Genomic DNA, 26,250 nt, shown 5'->3' on the forward strand with positions numbered 1-26,250 from the left:
GGTGGGGAGCACCTGGAAGGCTTCTGGGTTGGATGGTACAGGTGGTGCTTATGAGAGTGTTCCTCTGGTGATAACTTACTAATTGTCGATAAACACGGTGCTTGTGTAAGTTATAATTTAATAAGAAACACTGTATTAATTGTTTCTTCAACTTTCTGGACTTGTGTTGTATTTAATTTAAAAACATTTAAACTAAAAACAAAAACAAAAAACACCACAACACTCTGGCATCCCTCAAGAAGTGAGAGAGAAGGACCGAGTGACCCGCCATTCCCCTCCTAGGAATACACCCAAGAGAATGGGAAACACGTGTTCAAACAAAAACTGGTACACAGATACTCACGACTGCTCTATACGCAACAGCCGAAAGGAGAAAACAGCCCAAGTGTCCCTCAATGGGTAAAGTATGACCTGCCCCTGGCCTGGAATAGTCTTCAGCCGTTAACGAGGAATGGAACAGACACGTATGGATAAACCTGGAAAGTCTGGTGCCGATGAAGCGTGCCACATGCAAACGGCCACACCGTGTGATTCCACTGATCTGAAATGTCCAGAGCAGAGCAGGTGAATCCACAGGGGCAGAAGCAGACTGAGTGGTGGCCAGGGGCTGGGGGAGGGGACAGTGGGGAGCGACTGCCAACGGGCACAGGGTTCCTTTCTTGGGGGGGATGAGACTGTTCTGGAACTAGATGGAGGTGATGGTTTCACAACAGTGTGAATGTAGCAAATGGCACCAACTTGTACACATTAACGGATGAATTCTACGTGAATTTCACCTCAGCGTCAACAGAAGGCAGTGTTTCGAGGGCCCTCTCATGGTAGGAAGCGATAATGATGCATGCGGGGGACGGTCACGGGCTCTCACTAACGGCACCATGACGCTGGGTGGCTTTGTCTCCCAGACCCACAGCTCTGTGGGGAGGACGAACAGGTGCCTTCTGCGTGGGCCCCTTGAGTGCCGACCAGTGAGAACCACTGCCGTCCTGATCCCTCTGTTCTCACGGATGACAGTGGCGAGCTCAGGGTCCCTGGCCTGCAACAGTCCGCAAGGAAGGCAGGGAGGCAGCAGAATTCATGTTATTTGTCAGGATCTAGGTCTTTGATCTCATGTGATCGTCTCCTTTAAAGGATGTCTAACACAATCCACGGGGGGGGGGTAGGGACCCAGCACTGGAAATCACGGTTCTCCATGACAGACCCCCGGTGCAATGCCACCTGACGACAGACTACAGGGATCTGTTGTCAGTGACATCTGGGAACATGTGGTCAGCTACGGAAAGCACGTGTGCACGTCTGTGTGTGTGCCTATGTGTCCACATGGGTCCACGTGTGTCTATACGTGTCTGTATACACACATGTGTGATTCTCTGTCCATATATGCATTGTGTGTATTATGTGTGGGGCCACAAATGTGAGTTTTATGTGTCTGTCTCTTTGTGTGTGCTTACATGTGTGTATATGTATCCGTGTGCACATGAGTTCATGTGTGTGTCTGTGTGTGTATGTGCACGTGTATGTCCACATGTGTAGGGACCATGACCGTGAGGTTTGTGGGTGTATATGTGTGTGTGTGTGCACAGATCAACTGACTTGCACCCTTGGGGACAAAACCTCAGCAAACTCTCATTTTTGGGGATATCTAAGCTCTTCCTAGTTCTTGGTGGGAGAGTAGCCTCAAAGCCTCACTTGTAGGTAATTAAATGACCTCGCAGAGACCTGACAAGTCCTTCGTTGTCCTTGACCAGCGGGACAAAACCCATCTCTTTGAAATATTAACAACATCTTTTTGTCATCTCAAACCAAACTGCCTTATAATAAAAAATAAAATTACTTTATCATATGCGGACCTCCAGTTACTCACTTTCATTGCTCAAAAATTTTTATATGCTTCTAACATATGGAAAGTGGGCATCAATGGCCCATAATCCTTTAAAATGAGAAACCGTATATTTTCTTGCCTACGATAAAAAGGCCCGTCTCTGTGAGGACAGTGGAGCGTGTTGGCGGCTGTCCTGTGGTTAGCACGCTGAAGGTCACGCGCCGCGGGCAAAGAGACATGCTGTCCTGTGATGGGAGCTGAGGCTGGATGGGCGAGGCCTGCACGGCAGAGGAGTCCTCCTCCCCGGCCATTGTCTCTTGCATCCCCGGTTCCTGGGCAGGTTCTGGGGGGCCATGTCCTTTCTCTGTGGTGCGTTGTGAGAAGTCTATTTTTGAAAATAATAATGGAATAGCACAGGGTGTTAGTTCCCGGGGCCACAGTGGAGCTGCAGTTCTGGAGGCGACACATCCAAAACCCAGGTGACAGCAGGGTTTGCGTCCATCTCTTGGGCCGTGGACACATCACTGCACCCCTGCTCCCACAGCCACATGCTGTCCTCCTGTGTCTGAATCTCCCTCTTACCAGGACATCAGTCACTGGGTGAGTGACCCACCCTCCCCATCCAGCGTGGCCTCATCTCGATGAGATTAGATCCTGTTTCCAAAAAACTACGTTCTGAGGTTCCAGGTGCACAAGAATTTAGGCGGGAGGTGGGAGCAGTCTTCATCCCAGGATGCACGATGGGAATTCTGTAGATGGCGCATGAGGCAAAAATCACGCAAGGTCGCCATGAGCCTTAAAAGCCCATTGGGAAATAGGCAGAGAAGTCGTGTGCAGGTCGGTGCTTAAGAAGGAAGAAACTTTTCCTGAGACGCCCAGAAGACTCCCCTTAATCGTCATTGCCCTGAGCTGTGTCCCGTGTCCCCCTCCCACCCTCAACCTGGATGAGTTTTTGGCACAAGGAACAGGATTGCTGTGGTGAGCCCAGAACAGTCGTGACTCATCCCGAGACTGGGCACAGCATCACTTGTACAAAGTCGGTGTAGCAAAAAGCAGGGATACCTGCTGACAGGGGACCAGACGTCCGCCACCGAGGGAACACGCGCTTCGCCAGACGCTGCTCAATCGCTCTCCAAACTATGTGCCCGGGTCTGTGCTCCTGGGTAGACTGTTCCCAACAGTGGCCTCAGTTCTCTGCCATCCGGTATCCGTGCCCCTTGCAACGTGAGTTTGCCCTTCCTCCATCCGGGGGCGGGGTCTGCACCTCTCAAATGTGGATACCCCCTCAGCGGGTTGTTGCCCAGCGATGAAAAGGACGAGGCACCGACGTGCGCTAGAACACAAAACAATCTTGGAAACAGGGCGCCAAGTGAGAGAAGCCCGCACACAAGGCCACATACGGCTGGATTCTGCCTGTGTGATGTGCCCAGATAAGTAAATCCACAGAGACAGAAAGGGGATTAGTGGATGCCGGGGGGTTGCGGGGGGCAGGGGGAGGCAGAGGGGTGAAGTGTTTCTTTTGGCAGTAATAAGGATGTGCTAAAATGGGTTGTCGTGGCGGTGGGGTAACAGCGGACGTACTAGAAGCCGTTGGAATGTACACTTCAACGAGCGAACTGGACGGCGTATGAATTCTGTCTTGGCAGGACCATTAAAAGCGAGTCTACGCTTTTGATTCAGTGCTCTTTTTGTAACGTGTCTTGGCCCAGAGGGGAGGCTGTGTCCGGTCCAAGGCCTCCAGCGGCCTCAGACGTGGCACGGGCGCATCGTGAGCAAGCACAGCCCAGCCTGGTGGAAGATGGCACGTGGTCCAGTCGCCCCCTTGCCCCGGCCCACAGCGAGCCAATCAGCCAATGTGTGAGTGAGGCCGTCCCAGATCACCAGCCCTCAGCCACCTCTCCAGCTGACCACGGACCCACGAGCCATCAAGACCAGCCAAACCCCCGGCTGATGCATAAACTCGGAATCCATAACAAGCAGTCGTTAAGTTGCAGCTTCTTGGGGCGACGTTACTCAACAATGACATACGGCCGCCATGATAATTTTCCTTTAACAAGGCTCTATTGAGAGATCGTTCACACTTAACTGCGAGTCCCCTTGTCAAAGTGTACGAGTCGGTGGCATTTATCCACAGAGTGGCACTTCCATCCATGCGGTTGATTTTAGAACATTTCATCATTGAAGGAAGAAGCTTGGCATCCGCTAGCAGTGGCCCTGCCCCCACCCCAAAACCCCCTCCCCATCCTCTGGTGTCCACTCGTCTACACTGTGTCTCTATGGGTTTTCTTTTCCTGGACATTTCCTATAAATGGAATCCTTCAGTATGTGGCCTTTTGTGACCGGCTTCTTTCCGTTGGCACAGCGGTTTCAAGGTTCATCCACATCGTTACCGTGGCGTCCTGACTTTTCATTAAAAGGCCTCCTTATCTGCTTCCTTACGAACTTTCTCCAGTAAAATGTAAGATCTGTGACCTCAGGGAGTTTGCTTACGCTCATGAACCGCGGCCTCTCCGCTGCCTAGGACTGAGCTGTACACGCAGAACGCCCCTGGAAAGAACGCGTGGGTTAACAGGGAGATCAAGAAACACGGTGAGGCGCTATTGAAAGAGCCTGAACAGGCTCTGCGTTACAAGCTGGTCGCGCCCGGGCGTGTCTCAGGGTGCCCCTGTCACGTGGCGGCCGAGTGAGGGCCACCTCTGGGGGCCACCGCTGCCGGTTCCACTAAACCCAGGTGCCCGCTGCCTCCTCCCCAAGCCTCACACATTGTCGTTCCAAAGCAACGCTCTTGCCGTGGTTGAGTAACGACCACGAAACCTTCCTTCCTTCGCTTCTGGCAACATTGACAAATTGACAGGGGAGGGCGCGGGGAAATCTTACCTGGTAATGAGAGTTGTTTTGCCTCGGGTGCAAAGTGTTCCCCCCGCTGTCCTCCTTTCTCCCCCCACCCCCGCTCCCCGGGGAGGAGGGCGCTAATGGGGTGACGGGCACGGGGCTTTTCCAGATCCACCTGCACACTTACCTTAATGCCCCGGCCCCCGGTGGGGACGAGTGACAAGGTTATTTGGACCTGCCTCACCGTAAACCTTGACAGCATCTTTCATTTAAAGAAAAAACAAATGTCCTTCATTTTTGAAGCTCGCTGTTGGCACTGGGGGGCCGAGCCTGCAAGCTGTTTCTGCGGCCGCCATCTCCATTCTCTCCCGTGTGATGGAACAAGGCTTTATTGGCATCGCTCTATCAAGCGGGGGAAGAGGAAGCGATCCAGCTGCAAATTACCTGGATAAAACCCTTGTCGCAAGATGTAATCATGTCTGAACCAACATCGGGGCCCCCGGGGCTGGTGTCGCCTGGTGGAAGATCGGGACTCCTCCCAGCTCTCCGCAGACCTGTGAAGGTCGGAGAATGTTCATCTGTTGAGGGATGGACACGTGGGGGAGAGTGATAATTGTCAGATCTCTGGAGACCCATTTGGCGTTCCAGCACTGACGCCTCACCTGTGCCGTGACTTGCCCAATGGACTCGTAAGGGGCACACCTGACTCATGCCTCCAACAAGGCTGCCAGGGGCCAGGGCAAAAGGATGTGTCACAAAGGAGAAAGATGGTCGCCTGGCATTTGGGTGAATAGAATCCTACTCAGGACCGACCTCCATGCGGGGGACGAAGGGCAGGGGACTAGTAGTTGGACCGAGAGCCGCAGGCGTGTGATGTGTTCTGAACCTCACAGGCGCTCGGCCAGGACACTCGGATGCGGAGCCCAGGCCAACCGAGAGAGGGGCTCCTCCTGGCAATGCTGGGGGGGCTCTGCCTGCCTCCCCGCTAAGACGTGGCACCAGAATCTGTCAATAGACAGCACACTGGTCACAGTGGACTTTGTTCGACTGATTCAGATGGGTGGGACTCTCGATATGTTTTTGATTGAGGGGATTCGTGTTATTTAATATGTGGCTGGTCATTTAGACTTTATTAGTATTTTAATGTTGCCCTACTCCAATCCACATTACTTACAACCCAAATTCTGAGTGCTCTTAATGTGACCCTGGGGGCTGTGGAGCCCCGATGGAGACGGGCCAGCTGAGTTCCAGAACCTTCCATCATTGCATGCCAGGCAGCCGCCATCTTCACACCGAGTTCCGGAAAGCGTGTCGAACAGTAGCTTTATGTGTCAGTGGGCGGAACTAAGGAAGGGCCCCCAGACAGCGGGTGAGTGTGATTTCTGGGTGTCTCTGGAAGAGATCAGCCCTTGACCCTGTGGACCAGGAAGATCACTGCCCACCCTGCGGGCAGGTGCCACGTGGCCCCCTGGTGGCCTGGGTAAAACAAAAAACAGAGCGATCGTCAATTCCCTCTCTGCGTGAGCTGAGTCTCAGGCCCCAGCCGTCAGGGAGGGGCTCCCACACCAGCCTCCTGGCTCTCTGGCCTCCTCGTCACACGACATCACACGTCCGGCTCCCCCTGGCCCCCAGCCACAGGTGGGAGATCTCGGGGCCTCTCAGGATCCGTTATCACCTGCGCCAGCTCCCATAACGCAACTCTTATCTCTCTCCGTTTATCCTGTTGGCTCTGTTTCCCTGGAGAACCCAGACTAGTAACAACATCCACGGAGCAGTCCTTTGTTTGTTTTTTAAACCGCATTTCTCCATTTCATGACGCAAAGGCAAAATACGTTTCAAACCTTTCAGATGACTGCTCTCCCCCATCCTCTGAATCAAGAAGCTTTGTTGTTCACACCTCTCATCTTCCATTTCGTGAGAATCCCGCTGTTTCCAGCCTGGCCCCCGTGTGTCATCAGAATGATGGAAAGCAGTGTGGAGATGTGGAGGTCATAGGGTCCTGGGGCTCGGGACAGGGCCGCGGCCCAGACAGACCCGTGTTCATCAATTTGAGGCACAGATGAGCTCCCCAAGCAGGAGAGCACAGTCGTGGAAAAGAGAAGGGAGCCCAGGACCGAGCCCGCGCTGCCTGGGTCTGCTCTCGCGTTGTCCTGTGTCACTCCCCCATCCTGCCCCCCTCAGACCCTGCACAGCCCTGTGTCCCTCCTTCCTACATTTATTTATTTTGCCCTCATTGTCCTTGGAACAGTCTTTTCCCATTTAGGGAATGTGTTAGTTTCTCATCGCTGCTGTAACAAATCACCACAAATGTGCAAGTGGCTTAAAACAACGCACACTCATTATATTACAGCTCTGTGGGCCAGAAGTCTGAGAGTCACGTTCCTTCGAGAGGCCCCAGGTAGGATCCTCCTCTTGGCTTTTCCGGCCTCCCCAGGCAGCTGGTGTTCCTTGGCCCCCAGGATAATCCAGGATAATCTCTTCACCTGAAGGGCCTCGCTCCCATCTGCAAATATTCTTTTGCTGCGAAGGCAACAGATTCTCACGTCCCTGAGTCTCGGACGAGGATGTTGCTCGTCGGCCCATCTCGGGGACATTCTCCCAATGGGAGCCTCACGTTCCCATTTAAGAAGGCAGATGGCAAGTCCCCAACGCCCTCCACCTCCTGTCTTGTTGCAAGGATGCAGCTTCTCAGGGAGGAACCGCAGCCTCTCGGGAGGGCAGGCAGCACCGGGACTCGAGCGGATGACGGGGCAGGCGAGCGGCTCGGGTTGGTGCAGTTACAGGGCTGCTGAAGTAGACAGCCAGACCCGAGGGAGCAGAGCGTGTAGCATTCACGATACAGGAGCCCACGCCAGCGCCAGGGTCAGCGTGCCCCACCCCCTGCACCAGGCCCCGTGAGGCTGCTGGGTACACACACACTGGGAGGCACCACCACCAGGAAGCACAGCGGCCAGGACCCAGGGCCTGCGTGAGGGGCCAGCAAACGGTCCCTTCATGGGCGCCTGACCTTCTCTGTTGCCTACATGGTTAGCTACTGAGACTTCTCAGTATTGGCACGATAATTGGCAGATAATTGGCACGATAGGCGAGGACACGCAGAGATGCTCCAGGACCCGGGCAGTGCCTCTTCCAACACAGCGGAGGCCCCATCCGACTCAGTGAGATTCCCCTGGATGTGACTTGAGTTCCAAGGTGAGCAATGAGAGGAAACTTGGCCTCACAGCGGCCATGTTCGTCCGCCCTGGTGGCTGAAGCCAGGGTTAGCGGTTGGTGTTGGGAGAGGCCCTTCTCTTGGAGACGTAGGGCAAGTTCCTGGGGCAGGCGTGGACTCGCCGAGGGGAGCCGACACTCACACCTGCTCCGGGGACCTTCTCTGGGGCCCCCAGCAACAACAGAGCCGGTTTCTACAGCTGGCTGCGTCTCCTGTGGGATGCCGGACGTGGTTCCTGGAAACTTAGCTTCCATACGTGTCCTCCAGTCCTGGCAGAGATTCTGTGAGCTCCCAACGGCCTTGAAAGGAGCCTTTTTGAGCTCAGTCATTAGAGTCAGCTTCTGATAATTATGACTAAGAAACTTGATCTTCATGAAAGGTGTTCTTAAAACATGATTTCTGGCCGCTGGACTGTTCTCTCCTGTTTGTTGGCTGTCGTGTGGCACTACAGGGGCTGAGCTCTCTGGGACCCTGGGGTTTACACGTGTGTGTGTGTGTGTGTGTGTGTGGTGTAAATTCAGCAAAGGAATACTAAAGTTAGCCAAATCGTATACCATTTTGATGCAAACACAGTATGAAACATGTCTCAACGTCCTGCAGGTTCAGTGAATGAAAACATCTTCCCAACGACGCTCACCTCCCTGGACTCTCCAAAATGCACCATTTCCTCCACTAACTTTTCTACACCGATGACTTCAGAGGCGTAAAGGGGGCTCGGAGAGGAGAACGTCGTTAACATTTTCTGCCTCTGAACCAGGAAAAGCCAGCCTTCAACTGCTATTGATTTACTTTCTGTTCGGAGAAGTTATTTGCTCTGATGAAGGCGGAAAACATGGCTTCATAAGCTGTTTCCACGCAGCCCTGGGTGAGTCCACTTGACCGGCCTGACAACATCCCAGAGCTGTCCGCCTAAAAACCCCGTATGTTTATATAATATCCCAGATCTTGTTATCTTTTCCAAGCACCTTGGCTAGCTTAGGGGGTGGGGGCGAGAGAAGGGAAGTGAAAAGAGAGATGTGCAGTTTTCTTAAAGACAAGATGTCGAAACCACACAAGTACGCACCAGGGCAAGAAGAAACGACAAAGTAAACACTCAGTTGTGTTCGGCAACCCCTGGATCCTTTCTTAGATCCACGGCTCTTCGTTAGCGCCTGTGTGTGGCGTTCCAGTGCCAGAGGGGCTGAGGTGCACACGTCTGCCCTCCACATGCTGGTTGGGCAGGGAGGAAGAGAGCAGAGTCCTTCGTGAACCAGCCAGGGCTCATGGGGAAGGACCGTCCGCACATCCAACAGGCACTGATTCTCTGAGTGCTGAGTCGTTTGGTGAAGCCGTGCTGCCTTGTCTCTTCTCGGTCCTGCACCCAACCCCCTTCTTTGGGTAACAAAACCATACAATTTGGGGGCGCAGTGAGACCGCTTTCAGTCTCTTGAGTTTTCCTTGACTCTGGAGGTAGGCATTGGACCCAGGCAACCAGAGCACCTAATGCCTGTAGACACAATGGTGGCTTGATAAAGGGCCATGTAATGCAATGGTCTAAAGAGATCCAATTATGAGTATTTTGTCTCAACGGTTAGCAAAAAGAATGGTTCTTTTCACTAAAGACACCGAGAAGTCACCAAGCAAGACTGATGCTCCTGATGGCCATCTTCCTGGCTGCCTGGGCATGCAGTTAACTCAGAGAAGGGCAGAACTGAGAGCACAAAAGTGACAATCCCCGAGGACCTCATAGGAGCACCTGGATCCAGCTTTGCCTGAAAGCCTCCTGGACTTTTAATGTCAGCCCTCCACACCCGTCCCTTTTTTCCTTACACAGTTTTGAGTTAGATTTCTTACTGCTTGGAACCAGAGGAGTGTGCCTCCTACAGAAATCATGTAAGAGTTTTCATTCTCTCTTTCCCCTCCCTTCTCTCCCTTTCTGTCTTTTTTTTTTTTTACTCTGTATTCCCCAACATTCTTTTTTTCTTTAAATTTTAGTTAGTTATCATACAGTGAAATATGGGTTTCAAAAGTAGAATTCAGTGACTCATCACTTACATACAACACCCAGTGCTCATCACAAGTGTCCTCCTTAATGCCCATCCCCCACCCACCTTCATCTATCAACCCTCCCCAGTTGTTCTCTATAGTTAAGAGTCTCTTGTGGTTTCTTTCCCTCTCTTCTCTTACCTTCCCCTCCCCTGCGTTCATCTGTTTTGTTTCTTAAACCCCACATATGAGTGAAGTCATATGGTATTTGTCTTTCTCGGACTGACTTCCTGCGCTTAGCAAAACATATTCTAGGTCCATCCGCGTCATTGCAAATGGCTTTTTTTTGTTGTTGTTGAGAGAGAGAGAGAGAGTGTGTGTGCAAATGAGTGAGGGGCAGAGAGAGAATCCCAGGAAGGGTAGAGAGGGGAAGGAGAGAGAGGGAGAGAGAGAGGGAGGAGTGAGGATCACCTGAAGTGGGGCTCACGTTTTACCCGAAGCGGGGCTCGAGCTCACGAACCGTGAAATCATGACCTGAGCCCAAGTCGGATGCTTAACTACTGAGCCACCGGGTACCCTGTCCTGTTTTCCTCTCACGTTTTCAGATTCTGTTGTTTTTACCTGTTTCCCCTTCCAGCTGGCTTTCCAGCTCTCTGCTGGGGCCAGCACAGTGCTCCCTTCGGGGCCACAATGAACGAATCAGACACCGACACTGCATAAGAGCATCGACGTGCAGAGATACCTGGAGCTGAGCCTGGGCTTTGCTGTTCCAGGTCCAAGGCTGCTTCAGAGCCAAATTAGGCTTCATTTTTCAAGCCCAGACTCCTCTCTTTCAAAAGCTGGTTTTCCACACGTGGGGGTATGGACTGAGGGGCTCTGCAAGGCTTGGGAATGTTTAACATTGCAAATTCCCCAAGGTTTAATATTTGCCTTCGAGTTTGTGCTTCTAAGGGGGGGAAAAAATATCATAGTTTCCAGTCTTTCTGTTCCAGGATTCTTGCAAAACGGAATTATCAGTATATGGTCCCGAAGCCTGCACTTCTGAGCGAACAGATTCGATTGTTTTTCCGGGCTTCTGTGCAATTCACGTCCTGCTGAAACAAAGACTCCGCTTGTAATCTCGTCCGCCTTTCACAGAAGAAAACCCCTGATGAAGCCCACAGGCGTGGCGGCCTTCCTCCGGGCGCCTGCTGGACGACACACAGCTCGTTTTCTCTTTCCCAGAGGAAGAGGAAGAAGGAGAGTGTCAACCCTCCGTTGGGGGAGGGGGACGCGTCTATGAACATGGCCATGAACTTGCTCCAAAGAAAAGCCCCAATCTCACGTTGAACTTGACATTTCAGGTGGGGCCGGGAGGGGGGGGCGGTTGGAGCTTTGGTTACGGAAGGAGCAGCTTCAGAATAATTAGCACACATTAAAATTTTTTACAAAATAAAAACGTGGACGTCGCAGATGACAAGAACTGGGAGTCTGGGCCACAGAGCCTGAAAGGGGTTTCCATGGTAACCCCACTTTGCCAGAGCTAACCGCAGACACCACAGACTGGAGGCTCGCTCTTTAGAATTAGACCCACCACCCGGACCGAAACCCTGCTTCTGTGCTGTGCTCCAGACTCAGTCGTCTGCAATTCACGCGTTTTCAAACGTGCCTTCAGCAAGCGCCATTCGTAGCCCCTCAGAACGGGGTACGATCGGCCGACGTTTCTATCAAAGAGGCTGGAAAAGGCAGCTTGAGAGGGTTCGCGGACCGTCTTTCGTCCCTGCTCCCCGTCAGGATCAGAGAGATGGAATGTGGCTGTCCAAAGGCCCGTATTGGCTGGATGCTAATTGGCCTCATCCCCAGCATTCGTGACACCCCAAACTAAGAGCATGAATGGAGGCCCACGTGCCGTGTGCAAATGCATAAAAGCCACCGATCGGGCTGCCTCTGCAACGAAATGCCTTCTACCCCTTGGCTTTGACTCTGTGCCTCCACATCAGCCCAGACGGCCGGGCTTGACTTGAAAACCCGTTGACCCCTTGGAGGTGCATAGAGTTCTGGAGTTTCCCCAGGACAGGGAAAGCAGCTTCTGATGCCTGGCCCCAGGTCCTCCCTCCCCGCGTCTTTCTCCCACACTTGCATGCACGGGGACACCTGTCCTACAGAAGCAGGCCTTGCTCAGATCCCCGACACCAGCTGCCCCAGGCACCTCTCTGGGCCAGGGCTGGGCACGCAGACCTCATGGTCCCCCCTTAGAAGGTTAGCCTCACGTTAGGGGCCCTTGCTGGCCTAGAAGTGGGCCTGGGGCCGTTGTGCAAGACATTCTGGGGTCCAGATACCTGGAGTACACTCAGAAAGGAGGCCCAGAACTCCTGGTGGGCACATCCCATTGGCCTCTGTACTGATTTCCTAGGCTGCTGTAACAAAGTCCCCAACTGGGCAGATCCAATCAAAGAAATTCATTTTCTCAGAGTTCTGGGGCTGGAAGTCCAAGGCCAGGGGGCTGGCGGGTGTTTCTTCTGAGGCCCCTCTCCTTGGCTTCAGATGGCCTCCTTCTCAGGGGGCCACCTCTTTGTACGTGCCCACCCCTGGTGTCCCCGTGTGTCCACATTTCCTCTCCTCATAAGGCCACCAGTCAGGTAGGATTAGGGCCCCCCTCCAAGAGACTCATTTTAACTTAGTCACCTTTGTAAAGCCCTTATGTCCAAATACAGTCACGGAGTGAGAACATCAGCGTGAGTTTTGGGGGACACAGGTCAGCCCCTAACAGCCCCTTTCCCCAGGAGGGATGTGAGTCTGTAACAGCGTGCAGAGCAGGGCCCTCTGAAGTGAGACCACCGGCCGTGCCCAGATGTAAGGACTTCCTAACACTGTCATTTGCCCACCACTAAAGCTACTGGTCTGGGCTCCCTGCTCTTGGGGACCACTCTTCACAGATGGATCACTTAGATGGCATTCTTCGATCCCTTTTTCCCACGGAACATGACAACCTCTGCCCATCACACCAGTTCAGCGACGAGCTTTGCTCTGTATAAACCACAAAGCTTTCTTCCTAGGTCCCCAGGTGGGACCATGGCCGGAGCATGATGGCGTTTTGCCAATAGTAACGGGCCGTCCGTCCATTTGAACGCAGTCAGCTCATAGAAAAGTCACCGAGTCTATTGTCAGATTAACTGTTTTCAGAACCCCGGAAAGGAAAAATAATATCAGCAGTGATATTGATGGCAAAAGCAGATTTTCAGCCGTTTCCAAAAGAGTGTGGTTTCTTCATTCGGATGGAGAAGCTTCTCTTGACTGATCACACGATTCAGAATATACAGTTTGGGCCGAGGGCGTGCTGAACCGAGGTGGATTTTCCTCCTCTCGGGGGACTGCCGAGTTTGATCGTTTGCTAAAATGGGAACATTAGCAAAGAGCCAAATTTCCTTTCGTAGCCTCCCGGCAAAGCAAGGACCTCAGACACACGCCTGACACGTCAGTCCTGCCAGCCAGGCACCCTTGTCTAACAGATCCCTCCTCATTGTCTCCCCCAGTCTTTCCTCCCAAGAACACAGTCAAGAGGACAGAAACTGCTGAACTCAGATCCTCAAAGGCACGTACAGGCCTCCGCTGGAGGCTGCCAATCCAGCTCAGCACAGTAAAAAAGAACACACGAGTTCATCAGGACACCTGCCTGTAATATCGCTCTCTGTGGGGCACTTCCAAAGAGCAAGCACTGGGCTCCCTCGCCTGCGTTAAGTGAGAAAGTCTCCCCAGGGGTGCGGGAGGTGGGCTTCGCTCCCATTTTGCAGCTGAGCAAACTGAGGACAAAAGTCACCGGGGACTTTGCAGATGGCCACCCAGCTAGGAAAAGCCGAGCAGGTCCGGCTGGTCTGGATTTTCAAGTGGACCCTTCAGCGGCTTTCAGCGTAGCCCCAGAGATGTGCCAGCAAAATGCTGTCAATTTTGAACCATGCTCGTCGTCCCCCAGAGGACACCCCACGTTCTTTAGTCCTCTCTTTCCTAGTCTCCTCAGCCTCAAGCACTAACGACTCACTTTCTGTCTCGGTGGTTTTTACCTCTTGTGGAAATTTCACATCGGTGGACTTGTACGGGGTGGGTCCCTTAGCGTCTGGCGTCTTTCAGTTAGCACGTTTTCAAGGCTCACGCGCATATTTGTAGGAATTTTCAGAATCGGGTTCCTTTTTATGGCCGAGTAATAACCCGCCGTGTGGTTATACTGCGTTTTGTTCATCCGTGCACCCACAGATGCACATCCGGGTTGTTTCCACCTTTTGGCTGTTGTGAGTGGCGCTGATACTCATGTGCGAGTTTCTGTGTGATGCCTGTTTTCATTCCCTCCTTTATTATTTTTTTAATTATTATTATTTTTTTTGAGAGTGAGAGCGCACAAGCAAGGGAGGGGCAGAGAGAGAGGGAGACACAGACTGTGAAACAGGCTCCAGGCTCTGAGCCGTCAGCACAGAGCCCAACGCGGGGCTCAAACCCACTGAACTGTGAGATCATGACCTAAGCCGAAGTCGGAGGCTCAACCAAATGAGCCATCCAGGCACCCCCCCCCCCTTTTTAAAACTCACTTTACTGAGACATGATTAACATGTAAAAAGCTGTAAATAATTAACATACAAGTTTTCACTTACATGTGGAGCTTGAGAAACTTAACAGAAGACCATGGGGGAGGGGAAGGGGAAAAAGAGTTACAAAAAGAGAGGGAGGGGGGCAAACCATAAGAGACTCTTAAATACAGAGAACAAACTGAGGGTTGATAGTGGGGTAAGGGGTGTGGGGAAAATGGGTGATGGGCATTGAGGAGGGCACTTGTGGGGATGAGCACTGGGTGTTGTATGTAAGCGATGACCCACGGGAATCTACTCCCAAAACCAAGAGCACGTTGTACACACTGTATGTTAGCTAACTTGGCAATAAATTATATTAAAATACATACATATATATATATACACACACACACAAGTTGATGAGTTTGGAGGTAAGGATACACCTGTGAAATCAGCATCACCATCGAGGTCCTGGACACATCCATCACCTCCCAAAATTTCCTCCCACCCCCATTGCTACTGGTATTACTTTTTGTGGCAAAAACACTTAACACCAGATGTCCTCTCTTAGCAAATTTTATTTTCAGGCACCTGGGTGGCTGAGTCAGTTAAATGTCCAACTGGATTTCAGCTCAGGTCATGATCTCACGGATTGTGAGATCAAGCCCCCGAGTCGGGCTCTGTGCTGACAGCGTGGAGCCTGCTTGGGATTCTCTCTCTCCTTCTCTCTCTGCCCCTTCCTCTCTCTCTCTCTCTCTCTCAAAATAAATAAACTTAAAAGAAAAAGAAAAACTTATTTTCAATATTGTTCGCTACAGGCATGATGCCGAATAGATCTCCAGATCTTATCCTGTATCACTGACGCTTTGTACGCCTTGACCGTGACCCCCAGTTCCCCTGCCCAGCCCCTGAAAATCACCTTTCTACTCTGCTTCCATAAGTTTGACTACTTTAGATTATACATGTAAGTGGGATCATTACAGGATTTGTCTTTCTGCGTCTGGCTTATTTCACTTCGTAGAATGCCGTCCGGTTCCATCCATGTTGTTGTAAATGATCAGATTTCCTCCTTTTTAAAAGCTAAATCATAATCTAGGATATGCACATACCACATTTTTAAAGTTCATTTATCCGTCCATGGACGTTGTGATTATTTAAACGTCTTGCCCATTGTAAGGCTGCAGTGAACTTGGGGGTGCAGACGTCTCTTCACATGGTGATTTCATTTTTTTTGATTGAATATCCAGAAGTGCAATTGCTGGGTCGTAGGGAAATTCTCTTTTTAATTTTTTGAGGAAGCTCCACACTGTTTTCCAGAGCGGCTGCACCAATTTGCATTCCCACAAACAGTGCTCGAGGGTTCCCGTTTCTCCACATCCTCATCAACATTTGTTACCGATGGTCTTTTTTGATGATAGTCCTCCTAACAGGTGTGAGGCGATAGCTCATTTTTTTAAAGAAACGTGCCTTTCCCTGACGCTTAGTGACGTCGAACACCTTTTCGTGCACCTGGTGGCCATTTCTTTGTCTTCTTTGGAGAAAGGTCTATTCAGGTCTTCTGCAGGTCAGTATCTGGATAGCCCAATGTCGTTTATCCCAAGACCATCCTTTCCCCATTATTTTGTCTTAACGCCCTTGTCAGAGAGTAGTTGACTAAATAAATACGTGTGAGTTGAGAACACCTGTTTTCAGTTCTTTTGAGCGTATGCCCAGGAGTGGAATCTGAGCTGGGGCCTGACCCAGGTCTGGCTGGCTTCTGAGTCTGTGTTTATAGCCAACAACCTTGCTGACACAGCACCAACCGGAAACTAATAGATGATCCGGGGATTAAAACATGCAGAAGAGCAATTAGCCAGAAGCCTTGTTCCTTTGCACCCACCCCAACCATCTTCTCGTCTTCCTCCCTGAGGTGATGATTGTTAACCATTTCTCCTGCGAGCCATCGGTGACTATCTCCACAATCCTCATTTGTATCCCCACAATTTCGTGTTTTACCAACATGAGACGTTCTCCGGAAGCTCCCGGCTATTTGAGATGCCGCTTTGCCTAATATTGTGGCACCCTTCCCACCTTCTTCCTTAAGTTGTTGATGGCCACGCAACTATTTTTAATTCTTCAGTTGGTTATATTTGTAGCTTTAAATAACATACGGCAATCTCCACGTCCTGATACAACCACATGGAATTTTCCATTGTCACATCGCCATGACCAGATGGCAATTTGTTTCCCATGTCTTTTGGCCTCCTTCTGTTGGCTAAACCTTTGTTTCATGGCACAGGGTTCAGAAACATTTACTCTTTGGCAACCCTAATTAAATAATAGCTCCTTTGACTGTAAGTTGATTTTAAAAGTTGAAAATGAACACGAAATGAGTACACAATTGTGCAAATTGAGATTTTCATTTCACCATCAGAGAGACTCCTAGAATATAATTTTCCATCCTTCATCTTCAATAAAATGGCTCCTATGCCCTCAGCCAAATGACAGGTGCTTAGTCTCAGCCCCAAAAAAACAGGTTCTCTCCATGCATCTTCCACCAGGAACCAGGAAATCCTTTTTGCTCAACCCAGAGCCGTGTTTTTCTTGTACGACTTATTGTTTTCCAGATTTCTCTAACCAGCTTCCCGCTTTCTCAAAGAGAAGAAATACACCTCTTCCTAATGTCGCTAAGATCTTCCATCTCCTGAAATGCAGCCCTCCATTTTTCTTCCTGAAGAAAGAGGACAATGTCTCCAGTGAGACATTGACTTCGGGCTTAGTTTGAGTTGATGCCCTCCTATGCCAGCTGAAGATACTACTGTTTTCTTGTCGGGGGATGCCCGCGTCACTTCTGCGGCTTCTTGGGTCCCCACCCTCTATTGGGTTACCATCATTGTCCCCCACAGGTCGCTTCTGCAGACACGGGCAGGGCTTGGGGCTTTGCATATGTGCCAATGGCCTCACTCATCCAGGCATAGGCTCAAATGTCGACGTCCAAGGTAATTTCCACGTAGACTTTCCAAGTAATCATCCTACATTTTTGTGGCTTTGAGCATTGCTGCTGAAACGTTTGCTGCAAGCCTGGTTCTTAATTCATTTACAGATATTTTTTCTCTCTTGGAGCTTCTGGGCTTTTCTTTTTTATCTATGAAGCTCTTAAATCTCCAAGCATGTCTTAGATGTGGGTGTTTTAAAAATGTGCTGTGTCTACATGAGGCGAACTCTCTTATTCTAAGGATTCATATCTCTCTATTATGCTGGAAACTTTTCTTTTATTATTTCTCTGATATTTTTCTTCCCTCCGTTGTTTGGAGTGTCTCTTGAGCAAGATCTTCCTGGTTGCTGACTCCCTCGGTATCCTATAAAAATTCTTCTAGTCATTCTTCACCTGTAGTTCCAGAAATGCTATTTTTAAATTTCCAAGAGCACTTTTTTGGGGGGGGTCATTATTGTTTTCTGATGGTTTCTTCACCATATTCTTGGGGTTTTTTTAATGTTTATTTTTGAGAGAGACAGACAGAGACAGAGCATGAGCAGGGAGGGGCAGAGAGAGAGGGAGACACAGAATCCAAAGCAGGCTCCAGGCTCTGAGCTGTCAGCACGGAGCCCGACACGGGGCTCGAACTCATGAACTGTGAGACCTTGACCTGAGCTGAAGTCGGAGGCTTAACCGCTGGAACCACCCAGGCGCCCCACTTTTCTGCACTTTTTCATCTGTCCCTGAAACATTTGAGCACCAAGGGATGAGTCTTTGGAATGTCAGCATTTGGGGACAGGCTGGTGCCCCTCTTGTCACCACCAGCAACATAACGAATGCTGCATTGTCCTTATGTGCAGGCTCTGCTGTGAGATGGGTACTGTCATTAATAGTCTCATTTTACAGATGAGAAAACGGAGGCACAGAGGAGCTAAGTGACTTTCCAGGGTCACGCAGCTGGAGTTTGGATTTTAAGCCAGACAAAAATGTAGCTTCCAAGTCCGTGGTGGCTTCACTGTTCTGTCTGTCTGTCTCCTAGGACTGTCCATTTGTCCTGCACAGAGGAGATGGTTAACACTTTGCATGTCATAGATACTCAGTGAATAGACCCTAGATTGTTTAAAAATGTTTTTATTTCCTTTTGAGAGAGAGAGAGACAGAGCGTGAGCAGGGGAGAGGCAGAGAGAGAGAGAGGGAGACACAGAACCCGAGGCAGGCTCCAGGCTCCGAGCTGTCAGCACAGAGCCCGACGCGGGGCTCGAACCCACGAACCGTGAGATCGTGACCTGAGCCGAAGTCGGACACCTAACCGACTGAGCCAGCCAGGCGCCCCTTCGCCATACTCTTGTGTTCTGGGCATGGCCACTCTGACAACGATGACGAGGCATCCTTGATGCAGGGGTCCTTAATGAGGGCCCTTCCGTCTCTGAAATACTTCTGTTTCCTGCAGATCTTCTTCCTTTACTGGTTGTTTCTCTCTGGTGATCCATTCCTATTTTGAGGCCGGCCATCCGCATTTGCAGAATTTCCTAGTTGCCCTGCAGGTGGTTTCTAACATTTAAACCCCCGCCAGCCTGCATGGTTACGTTGCTTCTGCCCCACCCCGTGCCCCGACTTGGATCAGTAAAACAGTCGCAGTTGTGGCCGCTTTGGAGCCTATCACAGATGATAGACTGTTTCCGTTCGCGGTCATCTGGCCATTTTGTAGATGCTTATTGATTCTTTATATTTCTTCTTCCGCCAGTTGGCACCTGCTCAGTACATGAAGAAGGCATCGAAGTAGGGAAGAGGGGGTTGAGAAGCCAAGGGAAGGAGAAATTCTCCTCTCGGGCATCTCTGAGCCCTCATTCAATCCCATCCCTTCTCTGCCTCCCCAAGTCTGAATTGTCTGCGGTCCCCCTTTTCCTTCCCCTCGGTGATAAGGAACAACCCAGGGGAGGAGTCGCTCTGTTCGCCCGGGAAGGGAGACGCAGTCGTCAGGCCCCACAGTGACTCCCACGGAGCAGTAGAAGGTGCGCGGCTACCGAGAAAAGCGACCTTTTGACAGCTGCTCGCATTTCTCTCCTCTGGTCTATTCTTGCCATCGCATCAGGAATTTCTACCTTTTTCACTAAATTGCCCCAAATGAAGAGAATCTGCCAAGCCGCAGAGGCACCTTTCTGGACGTTATAAAGCGAGCTCTGCAGACGTGCAGGCGCGGGTTGAATCAGACAGAGAGCGCTCGTTATTCGGGCGTGCTTAGAGCATTCAGACCCGGGTGCTCGGATTGCGGTCCCAGCAAATGCGACGTGACTGCAGACGCCCGGGGCCCTGCAAACTCCCCCGAGGGAAGGCAGATTGACGAGGGGAAAACCAGCAGAAGTTTATGAACGCGTGCGTCGCAAATACACTCCGGAGAACTCAGTGATGAGCCGCCCAAAGGGGTGGGTCGAACGCGCTGTAAGGCATCTTAACCAAAGGACAGTAACCTTGTGTAGAAGTGACAAGACGCAGGGCGGGGCCGTGTGCTTCCAGGGGCACGTGCTGGGCCGAAAATACATGGCAGAAAGCAACCGCAGGGGAGGGTCGCTGTGTGCGTTGTGGGGTTTCCCCTGGCGCCCCGTCCGGGCGGGTCCGTGGCACGTGCGTGGCAGCACGGGCGTGAGCGGCAGTGTGCACACGCGTGTTCGTTCCAACCCCTGGACACACAGAACTACGTCCCAGAGCCTGCGGGGGGAATGTTCTAGAACACAGAACCATCAGCCTCCCCAACCCCCTCTCGCCAGAGCTGCGAGGGGCCCCGCTCATCAGTCACTCCAGAAGTAGGGGAGCCCTTCCGAAAGTCTGTCTTTAACCCAACAGAGAAAACCGAGCCAGGCCACGGCGCTGTGTGTCCACGTACGGTGGGAAGGGCCACAGGAGGGAGGCTGGCAGCGGAGATGGGCGCCGTCGCGGGTTCAGCCCCCTCTCTGGCCGGCTCCTCGGTTCTGAGGAGTTCTCAGCACAGAGGGCCCCACAGAGGGCCAGCCCGAGGACCTGGCGGGCCTCCAGGGGGCACGAAGGCACGGCCCGCGGGTGTGGACACCATCCGCTTTGCTAACTCTGTGCTCGACGTGGCAGAAATGTCCGCGCCTGGCTGTCTCCCCCTCTCTGCCCGACTCAGGAGAGCAGAGGAAACCCACGACGAGCCCGGGCTTACGGAGCGTCCTCTGGGCACCCCACACTGAGCGTGCTTTACAAGGGGCCGGGGGTGCGGTGCTTGGGGTGGACACCAGCCCCGGGCCACCCCGTGTGCGTCCCAGGGCCAAACGGCGTGTGGCCGTCACTGCCCGGCGTGGCCTCCTGCTGACTCCCTTTTCTCACTGGCAAAGCAGTGGCTGTAATAACACGTGCACTTACACAGCTTGGCTGCGGGGAGCAGATGAGCTCGCGTTGAGCCCGGACGCAGTGCGTCGTTAGAGCTGTGTCCTCTCTCTGGTCAGCGTCTGAGCACCCTGTGGCTGCGAACAACCCACGCCTACCCTCTTCCGGGCCTGGAGTCCTGACTGCAGGGCGTGGGCAGGACTGCGTCCCTTCTGGGGACTTTAGGGGACGATCCGCGTCCTGCCTGTACCGTCTTCTCTGCCTCTGACGTCCTGTGTCCCTCGTCCCCTAGGCGGGTCCTCGTAACGCCGCGCAAGGAGACACATTCACAGCCTCCGGGAACTATGATGTAGACACCTCTGGAGGGCTATTCTGCAGACCGATGGAGGTAGACAGAACTATGATGATTACACCTGTGCCGTTGTTATGTCTCCCTTAAACATAACAGGGAAGGTTCATTTGGGCCGTGTCCTGACGGACGTTGCTACTCACAGTCAAACACAATGGTGGGGTTTCAGAGCCGGTACAGAATGGTCCTTTCTTTCGGGGTTGATGTGTGCATTCTAACCCATTCTTTTTTTTTTTTTTTAAGTTTATTTATTTATTTGGGGAGAGAGAGCACAAGCAGGGGAAGGACAGAGCGAGGGAGAGAGAGAATCCCAAGCAGGCTCCATGCTGTCCGCTCAGAACCTGATGCAAGGCTCGAACCCACGAACCGCGAGATCATGACCTGAGCCGAAACCAAGAGGCAGACGCTTAACCGACTGAGCCACCCAGGCGCGCTGCCCCCCCCCCCCACCAATTCTAACCCATTCTGACCCAATCAGGGTTTTTACCAGATCTGTTTCATTCTTGAATCCTTGCCCCAACCACTGTGTGGGAGAAGGGACTTAAAAAAACATTTTTTTTAATGTTTATTTATTTTTGAGAGAGAGAGACACAGGGAGACAGAGCATGAGCGGGACAGGGGCAGAGAGAGAGGGGAAGACACAGAATCCGAAGCAGGATCCAGGCTCTGAGCTGTCAGCACGGCGCCTGATGCGGGGCTCGAATACATGAACCGTGAGATCATGACCTGAGCCGAAGTCGGACACTCAACCGACGGAGCCACCCAGGCGCCCCGCAAGGAAGGGATTCTTAAGGTCATGTAAATGTTGAACAGAAAAAATTAACAGGGCCAACGGCTCAGCTGGACTAGTTCTCACTTTGCCTTTTGCTTGTTCATACAGCAGAGGTTTCTGGGTGTCGTGCTGAGAGCATAAAAGCACCTGTGCATCCACAGGCCAGAATCCGTCCCGTCCTTCTATGTGTCCCCTCCCCCCCGTGTACTTTGCTCGGTAAACCGATGCGTGCCTGCATGTTGTGCTCAGAGTAAATCACATTTAACGCACAGCGTGGGCACTTACTTCTTAAAGACTCCTCTGATGGGTCCTTTTGCAAGAAGGCAAAGCTTTGGGGGTGGTGACCAGTCCGTGTCATGTTAAAAAATTACCTGTAGCAAATACAAATTTTAATACTCGAACTGGAAGTCTGTGAGACACGTATCTTGGTTTTTATTCAATAAATTTAATTTCTGTTAGGGCAGATAGCCCTAAACACCTACATCAAAGAGCTCCCTTACACTCAAAGTGGTTTGATCACCGTGGGTTTGATGCGCACAGAAGGAGCACAGGTGTGGGGTGGTTTGGGACAGGCTTATGAGGTCTCCTCCAGGCCCCATGACAGGTGGGAACCCTAGAATGATCCCGTGGATTCTAGAGCAGCCCGGCTGGGGCCAAGTCCTGGAGGGGCCCAGCAGCTGCCTGTGTGGATGGACGGCTCACCCAGATGGGGTCCTCCCCTCACCCCCTTCCTATAATTTCCTGGCACAAGTTCAGCCTGTTGGAGCTTAGGTGTATCCCTAGGGAGCAAGGGGTGGGGGGGAATATGAATTGCTTGAAATTAGATTCTCATTCCTAAAGGTAAAAGACTTCATAAGAACAATTTATTTCAGTCATGGCAAAAAGTGATATATATATTTTTTTACAGAACTGAGCTTTGTGGCCTAAAAGACATTCCACTGGAAATAAGTTTTCTTATCTTGAGGTTGTTTAGATTGGAAGCCCGTTTACTTTTACTATATTAAGTCATTTATTTATTGTTTAGGTCATTTGTGAAGGCACAAAAGATTCTGGAACCTTCCGTGTCTGCCTGAGGCCATGAGCGTCCTCGCTATAAACAACAAGACTAGTCATTTAGAGTAGAAATGAGAAACATCCTCTTACTCGCGACTTGTGAACTTTGACTCTGGGTGATACCAATTGTTCCCCTTCGTGGAATTGATTGCCTTTATCGGAAGGCGCCCGATACTGGTTTGAACACGGCTGCGCACTGGGGTCATCTCAGTCGCCAGATCTTTCTTTATAAATTGTGGGGTCTGCTGCACTTTGCATCTCTCTTCTTGGCTGGGAAACCATGCCGGGCTGCCCTGGAACGAGGACTTCCTTTACACCAGGCAATGAGACCGAAGGGAACGTGGGGAGAGAGACTACTTCCTACTGATTTGCACACACCAGTGCACTGTGGGCCGGTGGCCGTTCACCCTGCTTCACGCGGAACCGGCCTCCTGGGCCACAGCGCTCCACACAGGCGTTTCTACCCACGTCATTTGTTGGAGCTTTATTTGCTTCCACCATTCGATCATGACCTTAGCTAGTAGACGAACCGTGTGCCAGTTGCACAAGTCCTAGCCTTCCTCTTAACCCCACGTGCGACCTTAGCAAGTCCCCACGGACGTCTGTCTCGGGTGGGGCTCCTGCAGGAGCAGAACGTAGGACAAAGATCTGGGCACAGGGGACTAAAGTTGCATGTTCCGGCTTGAGTAACGTTCCTCCGAAGTTCGTGTCCTCCCAGAACCCCACATTGTGACCTTTATTTGGAAAGTGGGTCTTTGCAGATGTGATTACTGTAATGGGGGATTAGGGTGAGCCCCGAATCCAATGACTGGGGTCCTGTATTAGGGCAGAGGCACAGGGACGCACAGAGACCAGACAACGTGAAGACTGAGACAGAGACTGGGATGAATTGGGATGAGGCAGCCGCAAGTTAGGGAAAGCCCGGAGCTGCCGGAAGCCGGAAGGGGCAAAGAGAGACTTTCCCCGGAGCCTCCGGAGCGAGCGTGGTCCACCTGACACGTCTGGCCCTCTGAACAGTGAATCGATTTCTGTCCCCCTCCCCCACGCCAGCATCGTTAACATTAGTTCCAGGTGACAATATAGCGCTTCAGAAATTGTCTGCAGTGCTCGTGGCAAGTGCCTCCTCAATGTCCCTCCCCTATTTCGCCCACCCCCCGCCCACCTCCCCTCCGGTAACCATCAGTGTGCTCTCTGTAGTGAAGAGTCTGCTTTCGGTCTCTTTTCCTTCCCTGGATTGTTTTGTTGCCTAAATCCCACGTATGAGGGAAACCCTATGGTATTTGTCTTTCGCTGACTTGTTTCACTTAGCATTATACTCTCGAGCTCCATCCATGTCGTTGCAAATGGCAAGATTTCATTCTTCTGATGGCTGAGTAATATTCCATTGTGCACACACACACACACACACACACCCCTTCTTTACCCATTCATCTACTGATGGACGCTTGGGCTGCTCCCATAATGTGGCTCTTGTAGATAACGTGACTATAAACATGGGTGCATGTATCCCTTTGGATTCGTGTTTTTGTATTCTTTGGGTAAATACAATAAATTCTTCGGGCAATTGCTGGATTGTAGGGTAGTTCTATTTTTCACTCTTTGACACGCGCACGACTTGCCACGCTTCGTGATGTAAAACGTTCCTGCCTTGCCTGGTTTCCAGGTACCAGTGAGATGTCCCTGAGCGAGGATTTGGGAAGAGCGTCCCACAATCAGATTTTGTGAGCCAGGGTGAACTGGCTGCGGGGCATCCCCGGATGGGGCTCAACACACCTCCGAGTCACCCCCCGCCCCGCCAGGCACACGTCCCGCATGACGGAGCGCCCCGGCACTCGGCGGCTTGCAACGCAGACGTTTATGGCCTCGCGGTGCCTGTGGGCGAAGGCTCTGCGGACAGGACAGCCGGCGGCTCTGGCTGGGGGTCTCCTGATGCTGTGGAGGTTCCGCCAGGCCTCTGTCATCTGAAGGCTTGACTGGGGCAGGGGCCCTGCCTCCCCCCACTCGTCACAGCAGGGGAGTTGCCGGAGCGTTCCTACCACGAGGCCGCTGCCGTCCCGCAGGATGAGTGACCCAGAGAGGAAACCGCAGTGCTTTTGGGAACACGATAGCCTTTTGTGTGCGCCGTTCCTCAACCACACCAGCTGTCTGCAGTGCGGGAGGGGGCCACGCCGGACGGAGCTCCAAGGCGCCTTGGACCCCCTCCCTCTGGCTCCCGATGGGCCCTGGCGGGGGGCTGCTTACCAGGACGGCAGCTCCCTGGCTGTTCCGAATCCTGCGGTCTGGGTCGGTTGCGCCGCACCAGGAGGGCTGGGAACATGAGGGTCGGGGAGTGCGGGCAGGCACTGACAAGGTCTGCTGCGTCCACTCTGCAGAACGCATGCCCGCCTCCTCCTATCTCCCCGGCCACCGCCTCCGGCGAAGGCCCGCAATCTTTCACCAGGACGGTCACAAAATGCCTCGTGATCCGGCGCCCTTCCCAAAGCTCTCTTCTCACGGGGGCGAGGCCCAGGCCTCAGATTCAGGGAATCTGAGGCTGGCAGCCTGCAGTGGCCTCCCCCTCCCCCCCTGCTCACTGCACTTCCCGCCTTCCCCCCTGCCGTCTCCGTGGCCCTCACCGCCTTCCAGCCACCCTGGTGATGTCTGGTTCTCCGAGGCAACCTCGGCCGGCTCTGGCTGCAGGGCCTTTGCACCTACCCTCGTTGAACTGCAAACCATTATCCAGACGTAACCTTGTGTCGTGACCTGCCAAACGGTCCCTTTCCACGAACGGCACCTGATTATTCTTCGCCACATCGGCTTATGTCCTTTGTGGTGCCATTTAGTTGCAATCTGATATCATCTCGTCGATTTTGTTCATGTTTGTGTTATCTGCCTCCCCCCCCCCCGCCGCCACCCCGCCCTCGTGAGAATACGGGTTCCGTGTGGATAGGGACCCCGGTGCTCCTGTCTGTGGTCATATTCCCAGTACGGAGCCTTTGAGACTCAGCCACGGCCAGTCTCTGCACGTATTAGCTGACGGGACGGTGAATGTACTTCATCCCCTGTCGGGGCCCCGGTCTCCGTCCTGTGCCGTCTAACCCCGTCCCGTCACATGTAGCGTGACGGCTCTCTCTTTCCGTGGCTGACACCGTGCTCTGAAGGCACAACACACTCAGTCCTCACAGATGAAACGGCCCCAGCCTTCCGACCGTGCCCTCACTCGGAGGACAGAGAAAATCAGAGAAAATGTAAATCTTGGCCCCGAACTTAACCCACGTTTTTAAGATCAATGAAATTTCACAGTCTGGTTATTCCTTTCCACCCAAATGCCCTTTTTGACAGAAAAAAAAAAAAGGCTTTCAGACATTTTTGGCCAGTAGAATATAAATTGGAAAAAAATGTCCCAATTTGCTTCATTCTGTGAAACATTATCTAAT

At 52.2% G+C, this 26,250-nt stretch overlaps 1 protein-coding gene across 1 annotated transcript in view; it reads left to right on the forward strand.

Moving 5' to 3' along the window:
* Positions 1–26,250, forward strand: part of SLC15A4 (solute carrier family 15 member 4) — an 82,359-nt gene that overhangs the window by 54,290 nt on the left and 1,819 nt on the right. The gene's annotated exons all lie outside the window — the stretch shown is intronic.

The sequence above is a fragment of the Prionailurus bengalensis genome, chromosome D3 (genome assembly GCF_016509475.1).
Source record: "Prionailurus bengalensis isolate Pbe53 chromosome D3, Fcat_Pben_1.1_paternal_pri, whole genome shotgun sequence".
In the NCBI taxonomy this organism is placed as follows: domain Eukaryota; kingdom Metazoa; phylum Chordata; class Mammalia; order Carnivora; family Felidae; genus Prionailurus; species Prionailurus bengalensis.